General features: G+C 41.8%; 1 protein-coding gene across 9 annotated transcripts in view; it reads right to left on the reverse strand.

The window, feature by feature from the left end:
• Positions 1-20248, reverse strand: part of LOC117215819 (RNA-binding protein Musashi homolog 2) — a 123381-nt gene that overhangs the window by 14313 nt on the left and 88820 nt on the right. For 2 of the 9 annotated variants that reach the window (XM_033462308.1, XM_033462309.1), the window contains one exon: positions 8747-9020. The exons of 6 other annotated variants lie outside the window; for them this stretch is intronic. The gene's annotated coding sequence lies outside the window, so the exon portion shown is untranslated. The remainder of the gene's footprint in view (positions 1-8746; positions 9021-20248) is intronic. One more of the 9 variants, XM_033462310.1, reaches the window with a different exon arrangement.

Raw genomic sequence — 20248 nt, forward strand, 5'->3', positions numbered from 1 at the left:
CGCGATCACGAAACGTTAACGTTCGCTGGAAATTTCTGGTCCGGCTGGATCGAATCGAATCGATTTCATTGTTTCAGAGTTTCGCTGGTAATCACTGTACACACGGTACATCGACAACGTCGTTTAAGTACAAAAATACGATAGGGGGAGTAGTTGTTAAAGGGAGAAAAGGGCGGGAATCTTCCACCTAGACAGGAATACGCGTCTCTGTAATTATCGATGGCACGCGACGCTCGTTACATCATTCACCGTCTCGTTTTACTCTAGCGGCTGGATGTTACGGGGTTCCCTACATCGCATCCTATTAGTAACTCTGTACTTTGGCTACCCCTTGCAACCACCGCGTTGTCGTAATTTCAACGTAATCCTGTTCGATTCTGTAAAATTTAATCGATTCGAAAGAACGAATCTTCTCGGACGTTCCAAGACTCTGGCAAAGAAAGGAGAGAGACAAGAGAAGGGGCTGTGGAAGATGGAAAAGAGGCCGAGCGTAGGTTAGGGCATGCAGAAATCGCGGTAAGAATTGATTAGCCGTTGAATTAACGGGCGCGGCACGTTTGCGATTCGAGAGAGGAGGAGGCTTGCGAAGGTAGTCGTTGGGTTGGAGTTGGATTTCACCGGTGATGGAGGTGGCGGTGGTGGTGGTAGTGGTGGTGGTGATGCGGCGGTGGTTGTGGTGTTGGTGGTGATGGTGGTGGTGACAGTATTGGTGGTCGTGCTCTGGTCTCGTAGATGCACGTGGAGATGGTAGAACCTATGGTGGTTACTAGTGCTGGTGGTGACGGTGATGGTGTGGTAGTATGCCGGGTGAATGGGGTGGGCTGTCATTTAACCTTCCTGTCGGTTGGTAGAGGGCACAGCCGCTAGGCGGCGACACGTTTGATCGTGAGGAAAACGTGGTAGAGGGAGCGGGCACGGAAAAGGGGAAACGAAAGCTGCAGGTTATCCCCGTTCGTTACGGCAGCTATCGTCGTCGTCGTCGTCGTTGTCGAAGAACGCGTCTGTGTTTAGCCGGTTGTTCGAACATTGTGTACGTTCTGATATCCTTTTCAAGAATCGTACGAGAAACCTACCATCGAGATATAGAAGCGTCTACACACACATACACGTCTATGACAATCAGCGGGAGCAGCAAGAAGAACATTGGAAAAACCGAATACGCTCCGCCATGTTCATCCCCGTGAGAGACACCTTAGACAAGAGAAACCCCCATAGATGTGTAGAGCCTAGAGTACGCACCGTTACGCGCAGATGTCGTTGTTGTGTAGACATTGTTATAGATTAGATACAATCCGTCTTAGAGATCTATGTATTATATATTTGATATTTTTACGCGTATATGTATACGTATACATATATGTAGTATATATATATATATATATGTATGTATATAAATGACGGAGACAGAGTATAGCTTTAGCCGAAAAACTGTTTCGTCTTCGCTCTAGATACTCGTTGTATACTCCGCTTGATATTATGTACATGGATACACGTATCTATTTACAAACGTGCGCACGCGCTCGTCCGCATATATTTCTCTCTCTCTCTCTCCCTCTCTCTCTCTCTTTCTCTCTTTCTCGCTCTTTATGTGTGTTTACACGTACCGGCGCGAGGCAACATTTTGATCGATTTTGTTAGAATCGAAGTATACGCGTGTTCCCTTAAGCTTTACGATGGTTCGTGACGCGTTTTGAGAAACAAAATATCCATAGGAGAAAGGCGAGCGAACAGAATCCCGTGGCAACATACAACGCGCAATTTGCATGTATTGCGCGTTGCAAATGACCTATATGCAGTTAAGCGATGCAAACACGTTACCGTAACTCTATATGTTAAGTATCACTGCCTTTTGCGTATCATAGAACTGCACACGTAGATTGTATTATATCTTTTATAACTATCGCTGGCAAGAACGATCTTACCACGCAGAAACTAGTCTCGTCGAGACGAATTCAACGTTATAATCGGTTCTTAAAAAATTCACGAATGTACTAGAGTATGTACGAATAATAGTAACGGGGGTGAATGTTCAATAAATCGAAACAAAGTTGTTTCAATCACGAATCTACCTCGATGCTTCGATTTCCTGACCCAGAACAATTTCTCTGACTTATCTGACGTCTCGATTCGCGCCAATAACGGTCAAACGTTCGACAATAGTTTTCCCCGGTTCGATTCTACGAAATATTATCCTCGAAAGAGCGATTATCAAGGATCAAGGATATAAGGAAGAAGAAAAGTTGGTCGGAACGATCGGCCAGCGACAACAAGAGGTGACTCATTTGCAAGTTACACGCATAAACGTCCATTAAAATAATTGCACTGTGCCGTGATCGAAAGGATTAAATGTTACGCGTCACGAAACAACCCCTACACTCGGTTCGTTTCAATTTACCGCTATCTCTCTTCTCCTTTTTTCTTTTTCCTTCTTTTAAAGAACGACCGAGAGAGCGGCTCAATTAATTTTAATTTGGACGATATTAATTTTAATTAAGGTACGCAATTAACACGAAACACGTCGTCAGCGGGTGTCGTCGGTGACACGGTGAGACCGGATGGAAATAAGTTGGCTTTAAAGTCTTCGTAGCGAGAGCTTCTCAAGGGGGATACGTCGATTAGGGCCTAACCCTCGCCACTCTTCTTTCGTACGCGTGTTGCGCACGTAAGTACGTACACACGCACACGTACGTTCTGCTGAACGTGCTTGTGTACGTGATCTATCGGGTCAGGTGTACGACTAAACGACCGTACACGATTATAGTCACACTCTATGCATTATAAATCGCAGATGCCTAGAACACGTAGGTAAACGTTCATAGATAAACGTCCATCACTCTACACTTTGTATTTGTGATTGCACGGATAAAGATAATTGCGATTGATCGGAAAAGTATTCGCCCACCCGAGTACTTTACACTCGGTTCTTACAGTGTAGTTCTTCGTTTCACGATCTTACTTTACTTCGTAGCTATTGGACTATCGTTGTGGACTAGAATAACAGGTATCTTTTAGAAACGAAGCGGCAGCGTATCTCCAGGATAAACTAAACGCGATATATCAAAAATAAGAGTAAAACCGGCCCTCGGTTGTGATTAAGTCTATGTTCAAATTTTCCTTCTCCGATAGAATTCTTTTAGATTTCCCCCCTCGCTGTTTCCTAAGTTCAGATAAAACATATTGAGAAACAAGAGAAACAAGAAAAAATATTCTCAATTTTCCCTTACATCTTCGCTGTCTAACGTATAAATGTAGAAAAGTCGTAGGAGTGTTGCGACGAGCATTACTCGCCTAATTCGGTCGATCGAACGGTACTATTGTTTTCTTTTTTCTTTTTTCTCTTCCACAGTCTTCCGCCAACTGGCCCTCGCGATATTCCTCCCAGAGTTTTCTCCCTCGGTTTGTGTATCCAGCACCCATGTTATTGGATCAATACGTGTAGGGTTAGGTTCCATTTAATCCGCAGGGGGTGCCCTCGACAGACGGCCTATGGAAAACATCGTACCCTCCTACGTCAAACCTCCTAAACCACAAGCACTGCCATCAACGGGGCTCCTTCTGCATCGCACAGGCGCTTTTGTATATAAGAACGCGTCCGCGCAACTCCAAAGCGGAAAAACAACGCGATATATCCGCCTCAGAAGGGATATCTTCTGTTCGTTCTCTTTGGTTTTAGCGTCGAATTAGTTATTGCTTAAACCTTTCGAGACTAACTAGCTGGAGACTGCCAGAATTTAGAATTAGAATTTAGAAAACAGAAATTAGAATTTTTCTGTGAACACCGAAATCTATCGGGATTTACATACGCACTATGTGGAAAAAAGCTGGAGAGAAGAATAGCGAGATGGCATGCAAGTAACTGATCAGAGCAGCCTGCAACGCTCGTGAACATAAGTAAGGAAATGGAATCTGATTTCGCTCCACTCGTTTAATATAATAACAGCTACTTTAGTTTGGATATTTTATATTTAGGCATATTTGAATATTTCATTGATGGATAAGAATCCACATTGTATGCTTGAAATGGGCGCAATTAGTAGATGTGTGCCCGCTTCGACCAATAATACTCTACAATGAAAATTGCGTGTGAGATTGAGGCGAGTTCAATCCATTAGGATAAGAAATGAATTTGCATTCGTCCTACTCCGCTTCTTTTCAACTCTGCGCGATAGTATTCCATTAAAAATGAGAGCGCTCGCTTATAGTACTTTTAAAATTACAGTTTCCGTTAATTTTTAGCTTATTATACTCTGCGCTATCGTTGAAAAAAAAGGAGAATTCATCTGCAAAGAATTAAGAATTGAGAATCTTGGCATTTTGGAAACGAGTGAAATAGCGAAGCGCGAGAAAATCGTTCTCTTCGTGAAGATATTAGAAGAACGATCGTGGCAATTTCGCCTTGAGGTTACGGGGATGGATAAAGCGAAACGAGCAATCAGAGAACACCTACTCTTTCCTTTAACCCAGATCCCAACGATAGTCTGATCGTCTCACCGTTAAACACCCCCATCAAACGCGATTTCTGTCCTCACGATTTCAACAATTTTCTCTTCCACCTAATCCTGCCCCTTTTCTTTTTAGTCTTCCTAATGGTCTTCTATTCGCCTGTCCCTGTTGATCAGTTCAATCGCAGGTTCCTTTTCGAATCTTGTCAAACGTCTACGTATATCGGTAACGATATCGCGGACGAGCTGACACGGGAGGAAAGTCGTTTGCGTGTTCGAAAGGTGAGTCGAAGCTGCTTCGCGGCATCGCTGGCTGGTTCCTCGATCTAGGCCAGCCTTGTTACCCGAACAGCCCATCAACTCCATCGGTTTCGCGTACTAACGAGCAGCTCTACACCGAGCGCGAGTTTCCGTTCGTCGTACTGGAAACTTCGTGTGCTTCCAACATGCTCCAACTATCGCGAGGAAGGAAAGAAAAGCTGGAAATCACGCTTCCTCCGAACATTCTTTCTCTCATATGTCTCTCGTCATTCGTCGATGCAATTAATCCTCCATCTTCATACGTTATAACGAAGTCTGTTTCTTTCTTTATAATTTTAATGTCTTTCTTTCCTTTGGTAGAGATTTTCTTGAAACGTTAAAATTCAAGATAGATCGATATCCGTTTCAAGAACGTATCGTTTCTTCCTTTTTCTCATATTTTACGTAACCTGCGTGTTACCCGGTGGATTTGTGTAAGGTTGTGTGTAAAATTGGACTGTTACTTGATGGCTATTCATCCGCACCCAGCCAGTCCAATTATGAAGAAGCTTTCGTCGCGATCGGAGTAGAGTATTCCGGTAGTAATAAAGTATCGCAGGAAAAGGACGCAGAACGTGTAACTCGTTGTTAAAGAACGCGTAGTCTAGAGGGTCGCCGTTTCGTGCAATCGGGCTATCGCGTTTTCTCGTCTGTTTGAGGCGGGCGTGGTCCTGTTTGTATTTAATTAATCACCTTACCACGATATCATATCGCGAAAACTGCTATACCAATCCTTTTTCCTCCATAATCGACCGAAATAAACTCGCCGGAACGTAAAAACTCGTGATCACGGAAATTGATCATACTGGAATTCGTAAATATCAATTAGCCTATGCTCCGTAGAATGAAATTACAGAAACGACGCTAGAGAAAAATGATAACGAAGTGTTTCAAACGGGAATGCGATATTAAAAACACTTGTTTGCCTCTGCAAGAGAGAACATTCGCTTCGGATGATGTCCTTGCAATTATAGATTCAAATAGGTATATATCATTAAAGTACGTACAAAAAGAATTGTCAAATATTGAACATGTGAGAAGATAAAGAAAAGGAAAGAAGAATGTAGAACAAGAGATAATCTATTTACGTATACAAAAATATTCATGTAAAAAAGAGGATCAAGAATTAGAATGAATAACAGTGATCGATTCTGACGTACGTACCTTGCAGGCCGCTATATCGTAGCGAAAGGTAGAATAGAAAGACGGTAGAAACCTTTGTGGTAGTCGGTAAAGACGATTTCTACAATGCTCAAAACGTATTGCATTACCGACGTCTCTCCTATTTCGATTTACCGAGTAAGCAAGCGTTTGAAACGTAGTTCTCGTTTCTACCACAGCTCATTCAAAACGGAACTACATACGCATCCTCTACGCGAAGTAGGAAATAAGGATACTTCGATTTGCATATTTAAATACTGCCATCGAAAATATTTCTCTATGATGCTCTATTCCAAGATCACGAACACGACCACTAATTTATTAATCCTGCCTTTTCTTATCTTCTTCTTCAAGCATATTATGTCGATTTTTTCGCTAAAGTTACCATTATAAATCAATTACAAACTTTTAACGATGATCTCTTTTACAAAAAGAATTATAAAACCAAATTTTCAGCATATAGAAAGAGCCAGATTCACGCAATGGTCAGTTTTCGATACAGCAAAAATATTAAAAGCAATTTCTATCAATTTCCAGATAAGTAATTAACTAATCCAGATAATTGATTCTCTCATCGTCCATAAACGATGTGTATCGAGGAACTGTCTGATTAGACATTGCCCTCGACAAGAGAATCGCATTTGCGCCATTACGCGTTACACGAGTCGTAACATACATACGTACCGTTTATAACAGACTCCTCTTCCATGCGTTCGAGAAAGTTCGTTAATCACAAAACTCACTTATCGTACAAAGAATCGTCTATGTCGTGTCGAGGCTACTTCGCATGCAGGATTTCGTTCGGCATCTTTCGTAAGATCGAAAAGGACTCATTTCCGATGCGATGCGGCGTGACGTGTACAGAGGTTCTGCTCAATCACTCGTCTTCAACCAGCACTTTTCTCGACTATGGAACACGACGCGCTATCGCGACCATCTCCCTACCCAATATTCACTCACGATCGTCCAACCCCTGTGTTTTTCCGACTTTTCAAATTCACTTGAAATCTTTCGTTCCCTCCGAGAGGAAACTCTCAGCGCAGCCTCGGCCAGCAATCGTCATCGTGACTTTTAAATTAGCTTCGAAAAGACAGAAAATTAACGATTATCTTAAAAATATACGTATATTCTTAAGAAAGAAAGCAAAGAAGAAACAAACGGACAACAATTAGTATTCTTAACTCGAGTGTGTAAAGTTGGCGTGTGCAATTTAGTTGCGTAACGAGTTTCGTCGAAACAGATTTAACTGAATCTTTTCTGTCCGTAACCACACACCCCTGGCCATAATCGAGAGAAATTAGAGTGGCGCCAATCATCTGTAACGTTGACTAGCATCTAATAGATTTACCGATAAACAACCGGTTCTAGCAATTTAAATCGGTTACCAAAACTGGTCGATCAACCGATTAATACTCGTCTTGATCGACCTTCTTCTGTTTCCTCTACTCGCGTCTCGATAACTGATCGAGCTTCTTACTTTGCGCTCCGCTTGTACGCTCTCTCGTTTTCAACGATTTTATATCTACTAATCGCGGCCGAACAGCGTGCCAACTAAAACGACAAAGATTGATTTAACTGTATTATATAGAACGGACGTCTACCATAAAAGAAACAAAATGAAGCTTAAACGATCGTGATTGATCGCGTTCGTTTATTACGGATACAATCGGATAATAGCTGTCGGCTGTAGCACGAATAAGCGGTAGAGAAGTTCGCTATCTATCGCAGAGTGAAAGGTGAACAGAGACGATGCGTTGACCCGAGTTATCAGCTGGTTTCGATGTTGGATACGTCTAACGGTGTCTAGCAATCTAGGTCGGTCCAGGACGAGGTATCACCTTTTCCTCGTCTTGTATTTCAACGCACGCTTCTGGCTGCTTTGCTTAACGATTATTCTACTTGGGTGCGCGATAATGGAGAAAGAAAGAAAGCGAGATAGCTTGCTGGTGCATTGTGCGAGCAACGGAGAGCAAGAATTGCAAAAGAGGAGAGCAAAAGAGGAGAGAAAGAGAGAGAAAAAAGGCAAAGAAAAGGGTGAGAGAGAGAGAGAGAGAGAGAGAGAAAGGAAAAAGGGAGTATACGAGAGAATCGATCGTCTCGTATCGTTCATATTATTGTACATACGTAGTACGCTGTTTTTGCTGAGTAAAAGTTCGCATATCGAGCAAATTCGCGGTTTTTCTAACCAAGAATCTAAAATTGCTGCACGGCAAAGCAACGAACGAATCGAGAAAGCAAAGCCGGCAGGAAGTAGCGATGGGCGTTATACAAGACTACGAATATTCGAAGAATTTCGAACATGATTCGAATATTTGCAACTCTTCGTCTTGGAAGTCTCGATCTTCTTCTGTCTTCAAGGTCTTAAGTGTAGCTTTAGAGTAGCGGAAATTATAAAGACGAATAACATAAATAAACGTGTTTATGACAAGTCGAACGTTCCAAACCTTCGTCAACACCTCATGTTGATGCACTATTTGGACAAAAGTATCGATTGAAGACGCCAGAAAAACATCGAATACTTACCAAGCTAATGCAAAAACTACCGAAATTCTGCAAACTATCAAGATATTCCAACATATTCGAGACATCCAGGAATTCCAAGACTTATCGAGATTTTCAAGAGATCGTATGCTTCGATTCGTGTTCAAAGTTCCACGTTTCTTCAAACGTAGCATATGCAGATGCGATGCGATTCGAGGTGTTTTGAGATCCCATCGCTACAGGCAAGTGTAGCAAGTAACAACACGGTGTATACTGCTATGGACGGTCCGCAGCCCTTTCCGTTTGCCTTTCTCTCTTTACCTGATCATTGATCAGAGAGTTTTCGGTAAGTAGGGACTCACGAGAGACAATACAGCACCGGGTCCCGGTCACCGTTGGTCCGTCGTTCGTGTTCGCACCTGGTGGTCCAACGTCGGTTCACCAGGACCGGCGAACAGGATTCGTACCTGCATCCTTGAAAAAAAGAGAGACGGAACAGGGGTTCTCGGGTGAAAAGGCTCGTGCTCGGCCTCGTGTGTAGCCCGGCCCGTCGCTGCTCTGCGCCTTTGTCTGTCTCTCTAACTCATTTTCCCCTCTTTCCTCTGATCCTCTTCCCCGAGAAGAATCGTGGAAAGCCTGCGAAAATCGTCGATGCTTGTTTTCGTTGCGAAAGACAGTGTGAATAGAGACTCGAGAAAAAAGAAAAACAGAAAATGGGTACTGTGGAAGGAAAGAGATATCAAGGGGAGGCTGAAGACACGATTGGACAAAACGGTTAGGAAGAGAACAAACTCGGTCGAGAGAAGGGTATTTCGTCATTTAAACTCGTTTCTGACTATTACGCGATCTCTCGAACCGTTTGTGGACACAGCAAGATCGTTCGACTGCTCGTACAACACTAATGTTATAATATGCCTACTAACCAAGGGGATCGGGAAGAGTTGCTCGATCTTAGCGATCTCAACGATATATGGTGATCTATGATTATATATCGGTGACACGACAATTACAAAATTTATATAAGACAAGAAACATTCCTTTTTTCTTTTTTTTCTTTTCTTTTCTTTTCTGGTGGAGAGCGGTGTTAGAAAAAATAGAGATGAATGATAAAAATCTAACGACGAGTAATAGTAACAATATAGTAATTACATCGATATATAGATATATAGATACTAAGAAAACACTACTCGATATATGACACTGAGAATTAATGAAATCGAAAAATAAAAAGGACAATCGCTCTAGTTTATGTATATGTGCGTGTATATATATAAATATATATATGTAGAAAAAGAGAGAGAAGCGACAAAATATAGTTTCTATGACAAATCTGCCGCACTACCAGATATATCAATAGTCTCGTCGCACTAAATTACCAGTAAGGGCTCTCGCAGGTCAAAATGAATATTTCAACTACAAGCGATATTTATATACATATATAAATGTGTGAGATATGTATATGTTACGTATACACGATCTACAGACAGCGATTATAACCCGTATAGCTTGTGATCTCGTTAGATTGCTGTTACTATACAGTTATACACAAATAAACGCAATTCTGCAGCTAGTCGATCGCTATGATTAATTGCAACGCCAGCTCCCATTGCGAACTAACCTATATTATTTAACCTATGAGGAAAGAGGGTGCATACGCTATCGATCGAGGAATCGGTTTATTTGTCGGCTCTTTTTAAATCCAAGCCCACGCTAATTTCAACTCAAACGCGATACATACATATGTACTTCTTCTTTTAAGGTCATAATATGTATGTACGTGTGTAAACGGTTTTACGCGGTCGTGTTACATTAAACGAGCAGCTCATTTAGACACATGTTTAATCGGGACACGAGGATTATGATATTTAACGCTAGAACTACCAGAGCAGTTGAAACGATTATTTCGCAATTTTGCATAGGAATTTTATTTTTCATAGCTTTACCGATCTGCCACGGAGCTTGTTTCTTACAACCGATGAAAAATTTGTAATTAGTTTTCCAATTGTAGCTGTGCTAAATTTAGAACTTGCGATTCTACTGTCGATTCAAAATTAACGTCGATTTTTGAATAGAAATTATTCTACGATAAAAAGATTGTTTCATGAAATGCCTACTGATTTACAAACTTTTGATCGGTAATTTCTAGTACCTTTGATGCAACTTTTATACGTTAATCGTCTGTAATTTTAGCGTTACTATCATTATTTCCCTTTTAGATTGCCGATTTGCATGTAACGTTCTCACTAATATTTACACGCGAAGATAATCGGGACGTTTAATAATTGCCAGTATTCTAGTCGGCACAGTTTGCACACGCTCGTCCACAGATTAATCAAACGTGTCGCGTAATATCGTAACAAATCTACTCGTGAAAATCCCATAAATAAAATATAATACGAGAATAAATAATATAATACAAACGACTAAGAATATTTATTACGTTCGTCTCCAAATTAATCGTTGTTTAAATTGTTTAAAAAGTCGTTTAAAAAATTGTTTAGTGAATTGTTAATCGACGAAATAGAAAACTAAAAATTCGTTGACAACGAGCAGATCCGTTTGCTCGTTTCCCACGCTTTTCTCCGACGTTGACGAATTGATACGCGGATTAAATCGAGAAACGATAGAAAAGTGGGGAAAAAAGCGGAAAACTTGAGAGGGCTCTGGATGACCCTGTTGCTTCAAGGTTGAGAGGACTGCCTCGAGAGAGGCACGAGGGCCTGCTGATGTCTCTTGAAAATGGCCACCTTATGTATAGTGGCGAATAAAGAGAAGAAGAAGAAGAAGAAGAAGAAGAAGAAGAAGAAGAAGAAGAAGAAGAAGAAGAAGAAGTAGAGAAAAAGAGAGAGAGAGAGAGAGAGAGAGCAACGGTATGCAAAAAAGGAGTAATGCTAAAGCAGATTAAGGGCGGTATTCATAGCAGTTACTCGGTCACGAAGATGCCAAGTGTTGCGCAGCTTCTTGGTCTCGGATGCGCGAATAACAATTAAACCTCTTAGAAGCCAGACCGATCAACTTTGCTTTTTCTAAATCTCTCAGTCTCACTGCGATTAATATTCAGTATGGAATCAGTAATATTCAGTAATATTCAGTATGGTATCGGATTATCATTACGATTAGTATTCAACGTCTCAACCAAATGAGAAATGTCTCGATTTTGATGCAGGAACAGAGATTTTATCTGCGAATAGAGACATATAAAGGAGACTTATAAAATTGCTTCCTGCAAAATCAAGGTCGGTGGTATCGACACAATCGTTGCTTTCCTCTGTTGTCTCTTGATAAATCGAGGATATCGAACAATGCGCGTGCAAACCCACGTCTTCTCGGCCCACGACAATTTCGTAGGCGTAACTGCAGTAAACCGGAATAAAGGCAAGGGAGGAAGCAAAGGAGATCCTGTCTGTCTGTTCTACCAATGCCGCAAGTAATAATAAACGATACGAAAATCAGAAATAAAATCGCATAAATCATCGATTTTTATCTGACTTTGAATCATTTATTCGGAATGCTGCGATACGGTCAAAGTCGTTTTACTATTTACTTGCTCGCTCGCGTACTTTTATTAAAAATGGAAACGTTTGCTTGAAAAACGTTTCTGCCAATGGTCGAATGTTGTATTTATACAATGAGATCTCTGATATCGTGTCATTCTATCGACTCTTTGGTATGCTATAAATGTTAAATAAACACGTTCCCTTAAAACGACGTTGCGCGGACGGTATTTGTCTGAAAGCTATTGTTTGCAATTAAATCGTTCAAGAAATGGGAGCTACATCGTGTCTGTTGTGGAATTGTTTGCTGTCTGCTGTTTGGCATCCCGTGGATGGAATCAATTAATTGGCATCCCGGAACGAGAAAAGAGAAAAAAGCAGAGAGAGAGAGAGAGAGAGAGACAAATGCGATAAAAATGTAAAGAAAGTCAAGAATCTGTAGGGACGAGTGGCAGCTATTTATTCCGCAAGATCGGGCACTTGGTTGAATTAATCGAAAATATCGGCGACACGACTTAATTAATTAAACGACAATCCTTAGCGCAGCGAGATTCTAATCGTTTTAAACGCGAGAGATCGATAAGCGAAAATGTATTTATAGTAATTCTCGTTTAATCGATGAATTTTTTGTCGGAGTTTATGACGCGTCGTTTGCTATTGAGCGGACCCTTCTAGCGCATAGGATGCTAATTAAGCTGTAGACGTGATCCGAGTTGTAAATTTTATAACTTGCAATGTTGGAAATTCCAACTTCTCAAAAATAGCAGATACATTATCCGTATCGTAAACTGAGGATAATCTTATATCCTCAACATCATCGATTCGATCTGTCGACCGTGTCGTTGTTGTTGTCTAAGTGTACGTCATCGAAATACAAGCAGTGAAATATGTAGATTTTTACTTTAAGATTATTCAATTATTCAAATCAAATTGTTGAAGTCTGTCTAATGAAAACGATTTATTGCAATTTCAAAGACAACTGTAGTAATTTTTTAATGTCCTAACTACGATAATTTCCAATATGCAAAATCAAGTTACCTAACACCTCGTAAATTAAATGCTCGACTCATGTTTCTCGTTTCATTCATATGCAATGTTTCCCGCTTTGTTTTTCAAACGAAACCGATTAAAAAAGCAGTCGATAAATCCTAGAACATTTACCACACAGATCTCAACGACGAGTCTCAAGTCCGACACTGCGTTAAACTGGCACTTCTTTGCTGCAATCGGTTGAGTTCGCGAGCATCGTCTGGCAGCCGTATCTTCCTCGTGAGAAACGTGCTCCTTCTGTCGCGAATTAACGAGCATACGTTACGCGGTCGTTGCATCGTCTTAACGAGCTGCAGCACGTGTAGGCGCGCGCCGCGAATTAACGAGCAGCCTTTCGAACGCGCCAGCCGCGTGTCTCGACGTTGATATTTCCTGCGGCATTCAACGGAATCGATTCTTAGATCCAAATCGAGTTCCAATACGTTCTTCGCTCGCATCGCCGCTTCCAATGCGATCCTAGCCTCTACTTGAGAAATCTCTCTCTCTCTCTCTCTCTCTCTCTCGTACAGTATAATTCCAAGTCTCAGAGAATCGAAGAAAAACGAAGAGAAGCGAGAGGTAGATCCATCGCGTGCGCGACAGCTACATCGACGAGTTGACGACGATTTGAGAACCACCTGCAGAATCGTCTCATCTGACTCTTTAGAGTCAAACCCACTAGCCAGCGTCGTCTCATCCCTCGTGTTCCAGGGTGAAACGTTCTCGTTCCCTCGTCGCGTTCCACCTTCCAAGAAGCCGTGGAGCGTACGTTCCACGTGCATGGAAACGCTGCGGTGGTGAACGAACCGGCATGCAAAAGGACTGCGAGCGAGCGCAGTATTGTAGATCTGTTGCAAAACTCCCCTCCCGAGCCGTTCGCGACTCCCACCCTCCGGTGGCTGCTCTTGAGAGACCAGCCAGCAAACTCCATTTCTACCCCCGGCTCGAGCCACCGTCTCCCCCACCGCCACAGCCGACACCTCCCCTCGAAGGCCACCCCCAACGAACCTATCTTCCTGGTCAATAACCTCGCTGTGCCGTGTGCCGTGTACCCGCGACATAATCGGCTACCATCGCGTTTCGGATCAACGTGCTTCCACATAGCACACGTGTCTCTTCTTTTCTTCTTTTTTCTATTTGCACCTTCTAAATTTATTTCCGTACGCTGTATAGCAGTTTTGATTTTCTTCTTTAACGCTGGAGTACGTATCGTTCTGTTACAGTTAACGCACAACGCTTCCGGATAATAGTTCGTACTTGATTTTAGGATGCTCTGCGCTAATTTCAAGAGCTCAGTTTCCATCGATCACATTTATCGCGCGAAATATATATACTAGCTGAAAACTGGGTGCTTTAAAGTAAATACAGCCAGACTCGTAACTAATTTTCGTTTTCTAAAACCGAACAATAGCAACGCAGGGTTGAACTTCGTCTCGTTACTTTCTAAACTTTCTTTCAGTCGTTCTTCTTCCTTATTGGTCAATCTTCGTGTAGGTGCACTAAAGGCGTATAGGTAAATTTAGCTCCAAGCGAACTATAGCCTTAATGTCGAACAATTCTGCGTGAATTTCGAAATAAAAGTATTCGGAAAACGGGGATCACAAATGACGTGGAAAGAAATATAAAAATTGAGTGCCCGGATTAAAGAACGAGTTTGTATTTCTAGAGGGGATGAAAGAGGAAGCGATTGATCGACGAGTATCCGGAGCTCTTATTCTCCCGCGTTGCATCACAGTTTCGTTCCTTCTTCACCCGTGTTTCCCTTTCTACGAGGTGAGAAAAGAAACGACGACGTCGTTTTATCGAGTGTCGCCGACGCGCTACGACAACTTCTTGTTTGCTCGTCTTCGTCTATACTCGTTTCAAATGGAAATTTTAATTCGATTCGGAATTCCTTTACCTTCCGAATCTCCTTTCGTGTCTATCGCGCATCAGAGAACAAGTACGTGCGCTATCTCCGTGGACAAAAATTAACGTGATACGTATCTTCGTTCTTTAAAGACGGTCATATCTTGGTTAAATTGTATCGCGCGTCTCTGCCAACTACTGATACGACGGCAGAAATTTCTCTCGCCATCCTGACTATTGATCCTCTCTCTAGCAAGCTGATAGAATTGTTACAACCTTCCTTCCTTCGAAACGCGTTCCTGCGTTTTCCCCTCAACTGCAGCAGCGAGTATTCTACGGCTGTTGTGTTCTTCGAAATTATAACGAACCGATCCAGATTCCGTAGACGCGACAATTTCAATGAAATTTCGTGATATTGTCTGCTTTGAAAGCATACAAAAACGAACGAGGCAGAAAATTTTGTTGAGGCTATAGAAGAAATATTCTCTTAGAAATGGAATACGCGAATAAAAATGATAAGAAAAACGCGATCGGATCGATGAGAGAATTTTTCGAGGGCGAGAACGATGTTCGGCGAAGAGAGTGCCATCCGTAGGGTGGCGCCATCTGTGCCGGTCGTCGGGAAACTCGTCTTAAAAATCACCCCCCTAAGATCAATACACCGTACGGGTAGACAGTAAGTCTACGGAACGCGACCGAAATGCCCCAGAAGGTTACATCTTTTAATTTTCACCGCTTTTCTTGATAATTTAGAAACACGGTGCAAGCAGAATGCGGGTACAGCGTATACATAATAATTTCTCGAGTACGACCACGTGCATAGTTCGAGAACTTAATTGTAAAAATTCGGAACTTTAATTAATCTCTCTCTCTCTCTCTTAGACGATCTATACCTTTCCATTTCGCAATTCGAATTGACCGATCTTCTCTGCTGAAGCAAGTATATTCTCCGACGTAGTTGGAAAACGGGATTGAAGTATGTTATTAGAATAGCGATTAATAAACTGTGAATATCCACGCAGATTCAGATTATCATGACGTTTCCACTAGAGACATTGAATCCAAATATTATAATTAACACGCTGTACTCTGGACATTCCGTACAATCCTGCGTATTAAGTACATTTTCTACGTTCGATTTTTCCACGTATGCACAAACATCCGCAATCTGATTAGCTTTTCGTTCGTATTTCGCCTAATATTCCGCTGTTCGTAACAATGCCGAGCAAGGTTTCTCTGTTTACGGACGAATCGGCGGACGCAGGTGTTCGAACAATTTAGAATATCACGCGCTTTGGAAGCCATAGAAGAAAAAGGAAGGAAAAAAGGATGCATAGTAAACGAGCGAGGAAGACCTGTGAATTCGGGTCAGGCATTTGGCTTACGAGGGTAGTTTCCAAAGGTTTCCTCTCTCTTTGGAATCTCCGCTTTGCGGCTTCTAACGAGATAATTTGATTTTCAGGTTGCACAAAGCACTGCTTTCTCTCTCTCTCTCTTCCCCCTCCTGTCTCTCCTTCCTCTTTCCGCTCCACTCGAAATCTCTTATGTTTTCACACAAACTTTTTTCACCGCTTAATCGGCAGCAAAGTCAGTACGCGGCCGATCAATCGATCGGTCGCCAACTGTATCGCGAGTACGATGTATCGTTTCATTAGATCACCGCTTTCGACATGGTTCCACATAGATTTTTAACGAATTACGGTTTTTCGATAACGAAAGTTTGAAAAACGCAGCCAACGATAGGCAAAGAAAGTTTTTAGGTAGAACACGATGGAACAGCCATTGTTTGCAGTTTCAGCGATATTCAAAATGCATTTGGAATAGATTCAAGTTACATACGTGTACAACCTGCTAACAATAACGATCAATCACCATTTGTTGGTATACTTTCTCGCGGCATGAGATGCGCAAATAATCGTTTTAAAATCGAGCACAGTGCAACGAGCATAATTAAACTTGTCGTAACGTCGCACGATTTAGTTTTCACCGGTAATGTTTTTTCACGCTCCGAACTCGCGTTTTATGGCATAATTCCTCGTGGAGAACACGTAGAATTTCAACTGAAATTCTACGCATTAGTCTTCTGAATTAGTCGCGTCTAATTTGCGATTTGCCAGTCCAGTTTGCGTTGAATTAAAATTAAACGGTTCACATTGTAACATCAGACCTTAATCGCATCTCTGTGCGCGTGTTTCCATTAATTAATTCTTTATCCTAATTTCCATCGTTGCAACGTACAATGAAACTTTGTGTGATAAATGAAAGAGTCGTTTCTGTAATTTGAAGATCATTATTTAGAGGCACGACAAATAGAGAGATGGTTACATAATTTGTCGAAAATCACTTGTCCCAAAGGTAAAAGGCGACTCGTTTGGTGGCGGATTAATTCACGAAGTCCCCTCCTACGCCGCAATTCGAACGATGGCGCCGCCATTATTTGGCATTCTTCGACCCTGCCGCATTCAAGCCTCAGCAAAGAACAGCAGCATCGAGGGCGTAATCCTCGCTTCGTCGGATCGTCGAAATTCTTCAAAATCGCTATATTACCTTCGCATCCTCTCGCGTCGTTCTAAACAAAGCAACAGATTTTCGAATTCGAGCAATGGCAAAAATGATTCCTTCAGGCTTTCCCCGTTTCCTCGTCGTCGAGAAAAATTGTCAGGATGGCTGTTGAATTTTCAATGTGTGCTTCAGCAGAGGAATGAAACTGGAATTAATTAAGGCTAGACGACTACGGACGCGCACTTGTAATTATAATTGCCGCCACGCAGACGGTGTCGCGTCACCCTACGAGATCTACGATCATTAGAATCGCGAATCGAGCGTCGATCAATACGAAGAACAACTGGACCTTTCATTTCAATATCGTTGCACCGCGAACGATACTACTTCTGCGGTCGATATCAAAAGCCATACTTTCTGAAATAAAATTCTTTTCCTTTCTTATCTATCTTTACACCATGATATAATACCGTCGAATTTACTAAAAATATTCCCTCGGTGATATTGACCGCAAATGAATTTAAAAGACATACACAATTTCCTGGTGATAGAAAGTTGCACCGTCTTTCGCGCAGTTCTGGCGACTCGAGCATTTTTCCAGCGAGCATGAAACAATCATGCAGGCTGGGTGATTATTCGAGAAGCGCGTTGTACAGCAGAACGGCGAGAAACACAGGGCTTGGTTTAATATTGACAATGGCAACGACAAAGTTCCTAACGGGACTGGGGCTGAGGGTTTACAGAGGGGCGATGGCACGGAGTAAGCAGCTTATTGCGAGCGACGCAGTATGGATTTTCAGCGACGTTGCTGTTTGACGTTGACTTCTATCCGATAGTTGCTGCGCAGTCGAGACATCTCTACCGAAAAACTCTTACATCGCTGGATGAAGGCTGGCATATCCGCGAAAGCTTCTTTCCTTTGTATCATCCCGAATATCGAGACCAACTTGGTCAACTACTACACTTATTCCTGACACTTTGCTGTCGTTTCATTGCACGAGAGATGTTTGGATAACCGTCCACTCTGTTGCTTCGTGCATCTCCTCTTCCTTAGTTCTATCGCTTTCTCCCTTCTTTTTAACAACGATCGTCGGGCATGTATTTTAGACTACGGTTATAGCAAAAGAGTGTTCTGACGATCAGTTATTTCGATGAATATATCGAAACAAAATAAATATGCATAGAGAATATCAAAGAATATGTAGAAAATGTTTGTAGATAAAACGATGAAAGGAATTGAACTACGATGTCATTTTTCAAGTTGTATACTATTTCATTTTACTTTGAGATAAAAATCTAAATAAGTGACATAGAATATGGATAGGATTTCGGTTGTTGCGTTAACAGAATGTGAAAGACGAAGCGTGAGTAAGTAAAGTACAAAATAAAGAGAAAGATACGTCGGCTCAAGGACATTTTTATACGCGAACCTTTTACACCGCTTTGATGTCTACAGTCTCTATAAACATCCTCACGTATCTTCCGACACTCCGTATAGATTCTTACGCATGTATGCATACATTTTGATCTCTGGGTGTTTCGTTCGTCAGAACAGCAGTTCATAGGATCAGAACACGCATTCATCGTAACCATAGTCTTACATATACGTTGTCACAAAGTGACGCCTACATAGTATAACGTTTAACATGGTTCCTTCGTTTTCAGATAATCAAACGGCACAAGTTGAAGCCAGCGATTCACTTGGACAATCGGTACCGGTTAATGAGAAACGAGCCTATGCTGGACGCGGACGGAAATGAAACCGATCAAATCGGCGAGGACGAAACTGCGCCACCTAGCCCAGAGGAAATACTCGCTATAATGGAAGAAAAGGGTCACGATTATTTTACCATGCGTTTACCACGGCTAAAGATTACGGAATAGAAAACCTTGTATCGCGTTCGAATTATTTTCTCAAATACCAATAAATAATTTCTCCTTTCGAACTTACGTTCAACTAAATGTAAACTTAACGCATCTATTCTGTTACATCGTGGAATCCAGCTTGTTGCACAGTAGAAAAGAAAAGAAGTATAATTTTACGAGCGAAGAATGCTAAGATATCAGGTTTTATAAGTTGACGTATGACCTGGCTAGAAGGAAATAATATTTTTTTCAAGATATAGGCCAACTTTTTCCACGCGAAAGAAGCGTACACGCTGTATCCATGCGGAAGAGGACCGCGTAGCTGGCACGCCAGGTGTGTGGTAGTTTGTAGAAAGCGAGAAGCGAGCAACCCTCTTTTGATGTCCGATGGTAGCTAGTCCAACGTAGGTAGGCAGCTGTTGCACGTTCCACTACGAGATTATAAAGAGCTGTACCGTGAAACGATGCTTCGATGAAAATTCTCGACACTTTCAACTATGCTCCGCGTATACACAAAAACAGTAATATCCCCTCGTTTTTCGCGCTTCTCGTTACAAAGTTCCAGAGTTTCGATATTCTATTCCGTTTCGTTATGGGAGATTCGGTCTGCTGTTGAAATTTTTTTGCTGCATAATTCTTGCTGAGCGAGTATGCATCATTCACGTCACTCCAACATTTCTATACAGTCTCGAGCAGGCGGGACAATTTTAATTTTCGTTGGAATATGTCGATACGTTAGATGCATTAGACCTCACAAAAGACAGACATTTCTCGATCTACGGATCCAATAAGGGCGATTTGATAAGGAAAGAGAAAGCTAGTCAATGAATGTCAATCAAGCAATGCGTATCGCGTAGACCCACGTCATTCATATTCACTTCCTCCGTAAACTCGCTTTAATCAGTTACATGGAGGAGAATCAGTTAATCCGTCGTTCGGAATTACCAATCTCTTGAACGCGACACTTTCTTTATTTAGAATTTCCTATATCTTCACTCATCTTCATTAAAAATAAATTACATTGTATTTACGTTTGAAAGGATCGAAACCGAAACCGATTTAATTGAAATTGACTTGTCCTTACTAATGTTTAATTCTCTATTTACAGTAGCTTCTGAGGGTTCG

Source organism: Bombus bifarius, unplaced genomic scaffold, assembly GCF_011952205.1.
Source record: "Bombus bifarius isolate JDL3187 unplaced genomic scaffold, Bbif_JDL3187 scf7180000009825, whole genome shotgun sequence".
In the NCBI taxonomy this organism is placed as follows: domain Eukaryota; kingdom Metazoa; phylum Arthropoda; class Insecta; order Hymenoptera; family Apidae; genus Bombus; species Bombus bifarius.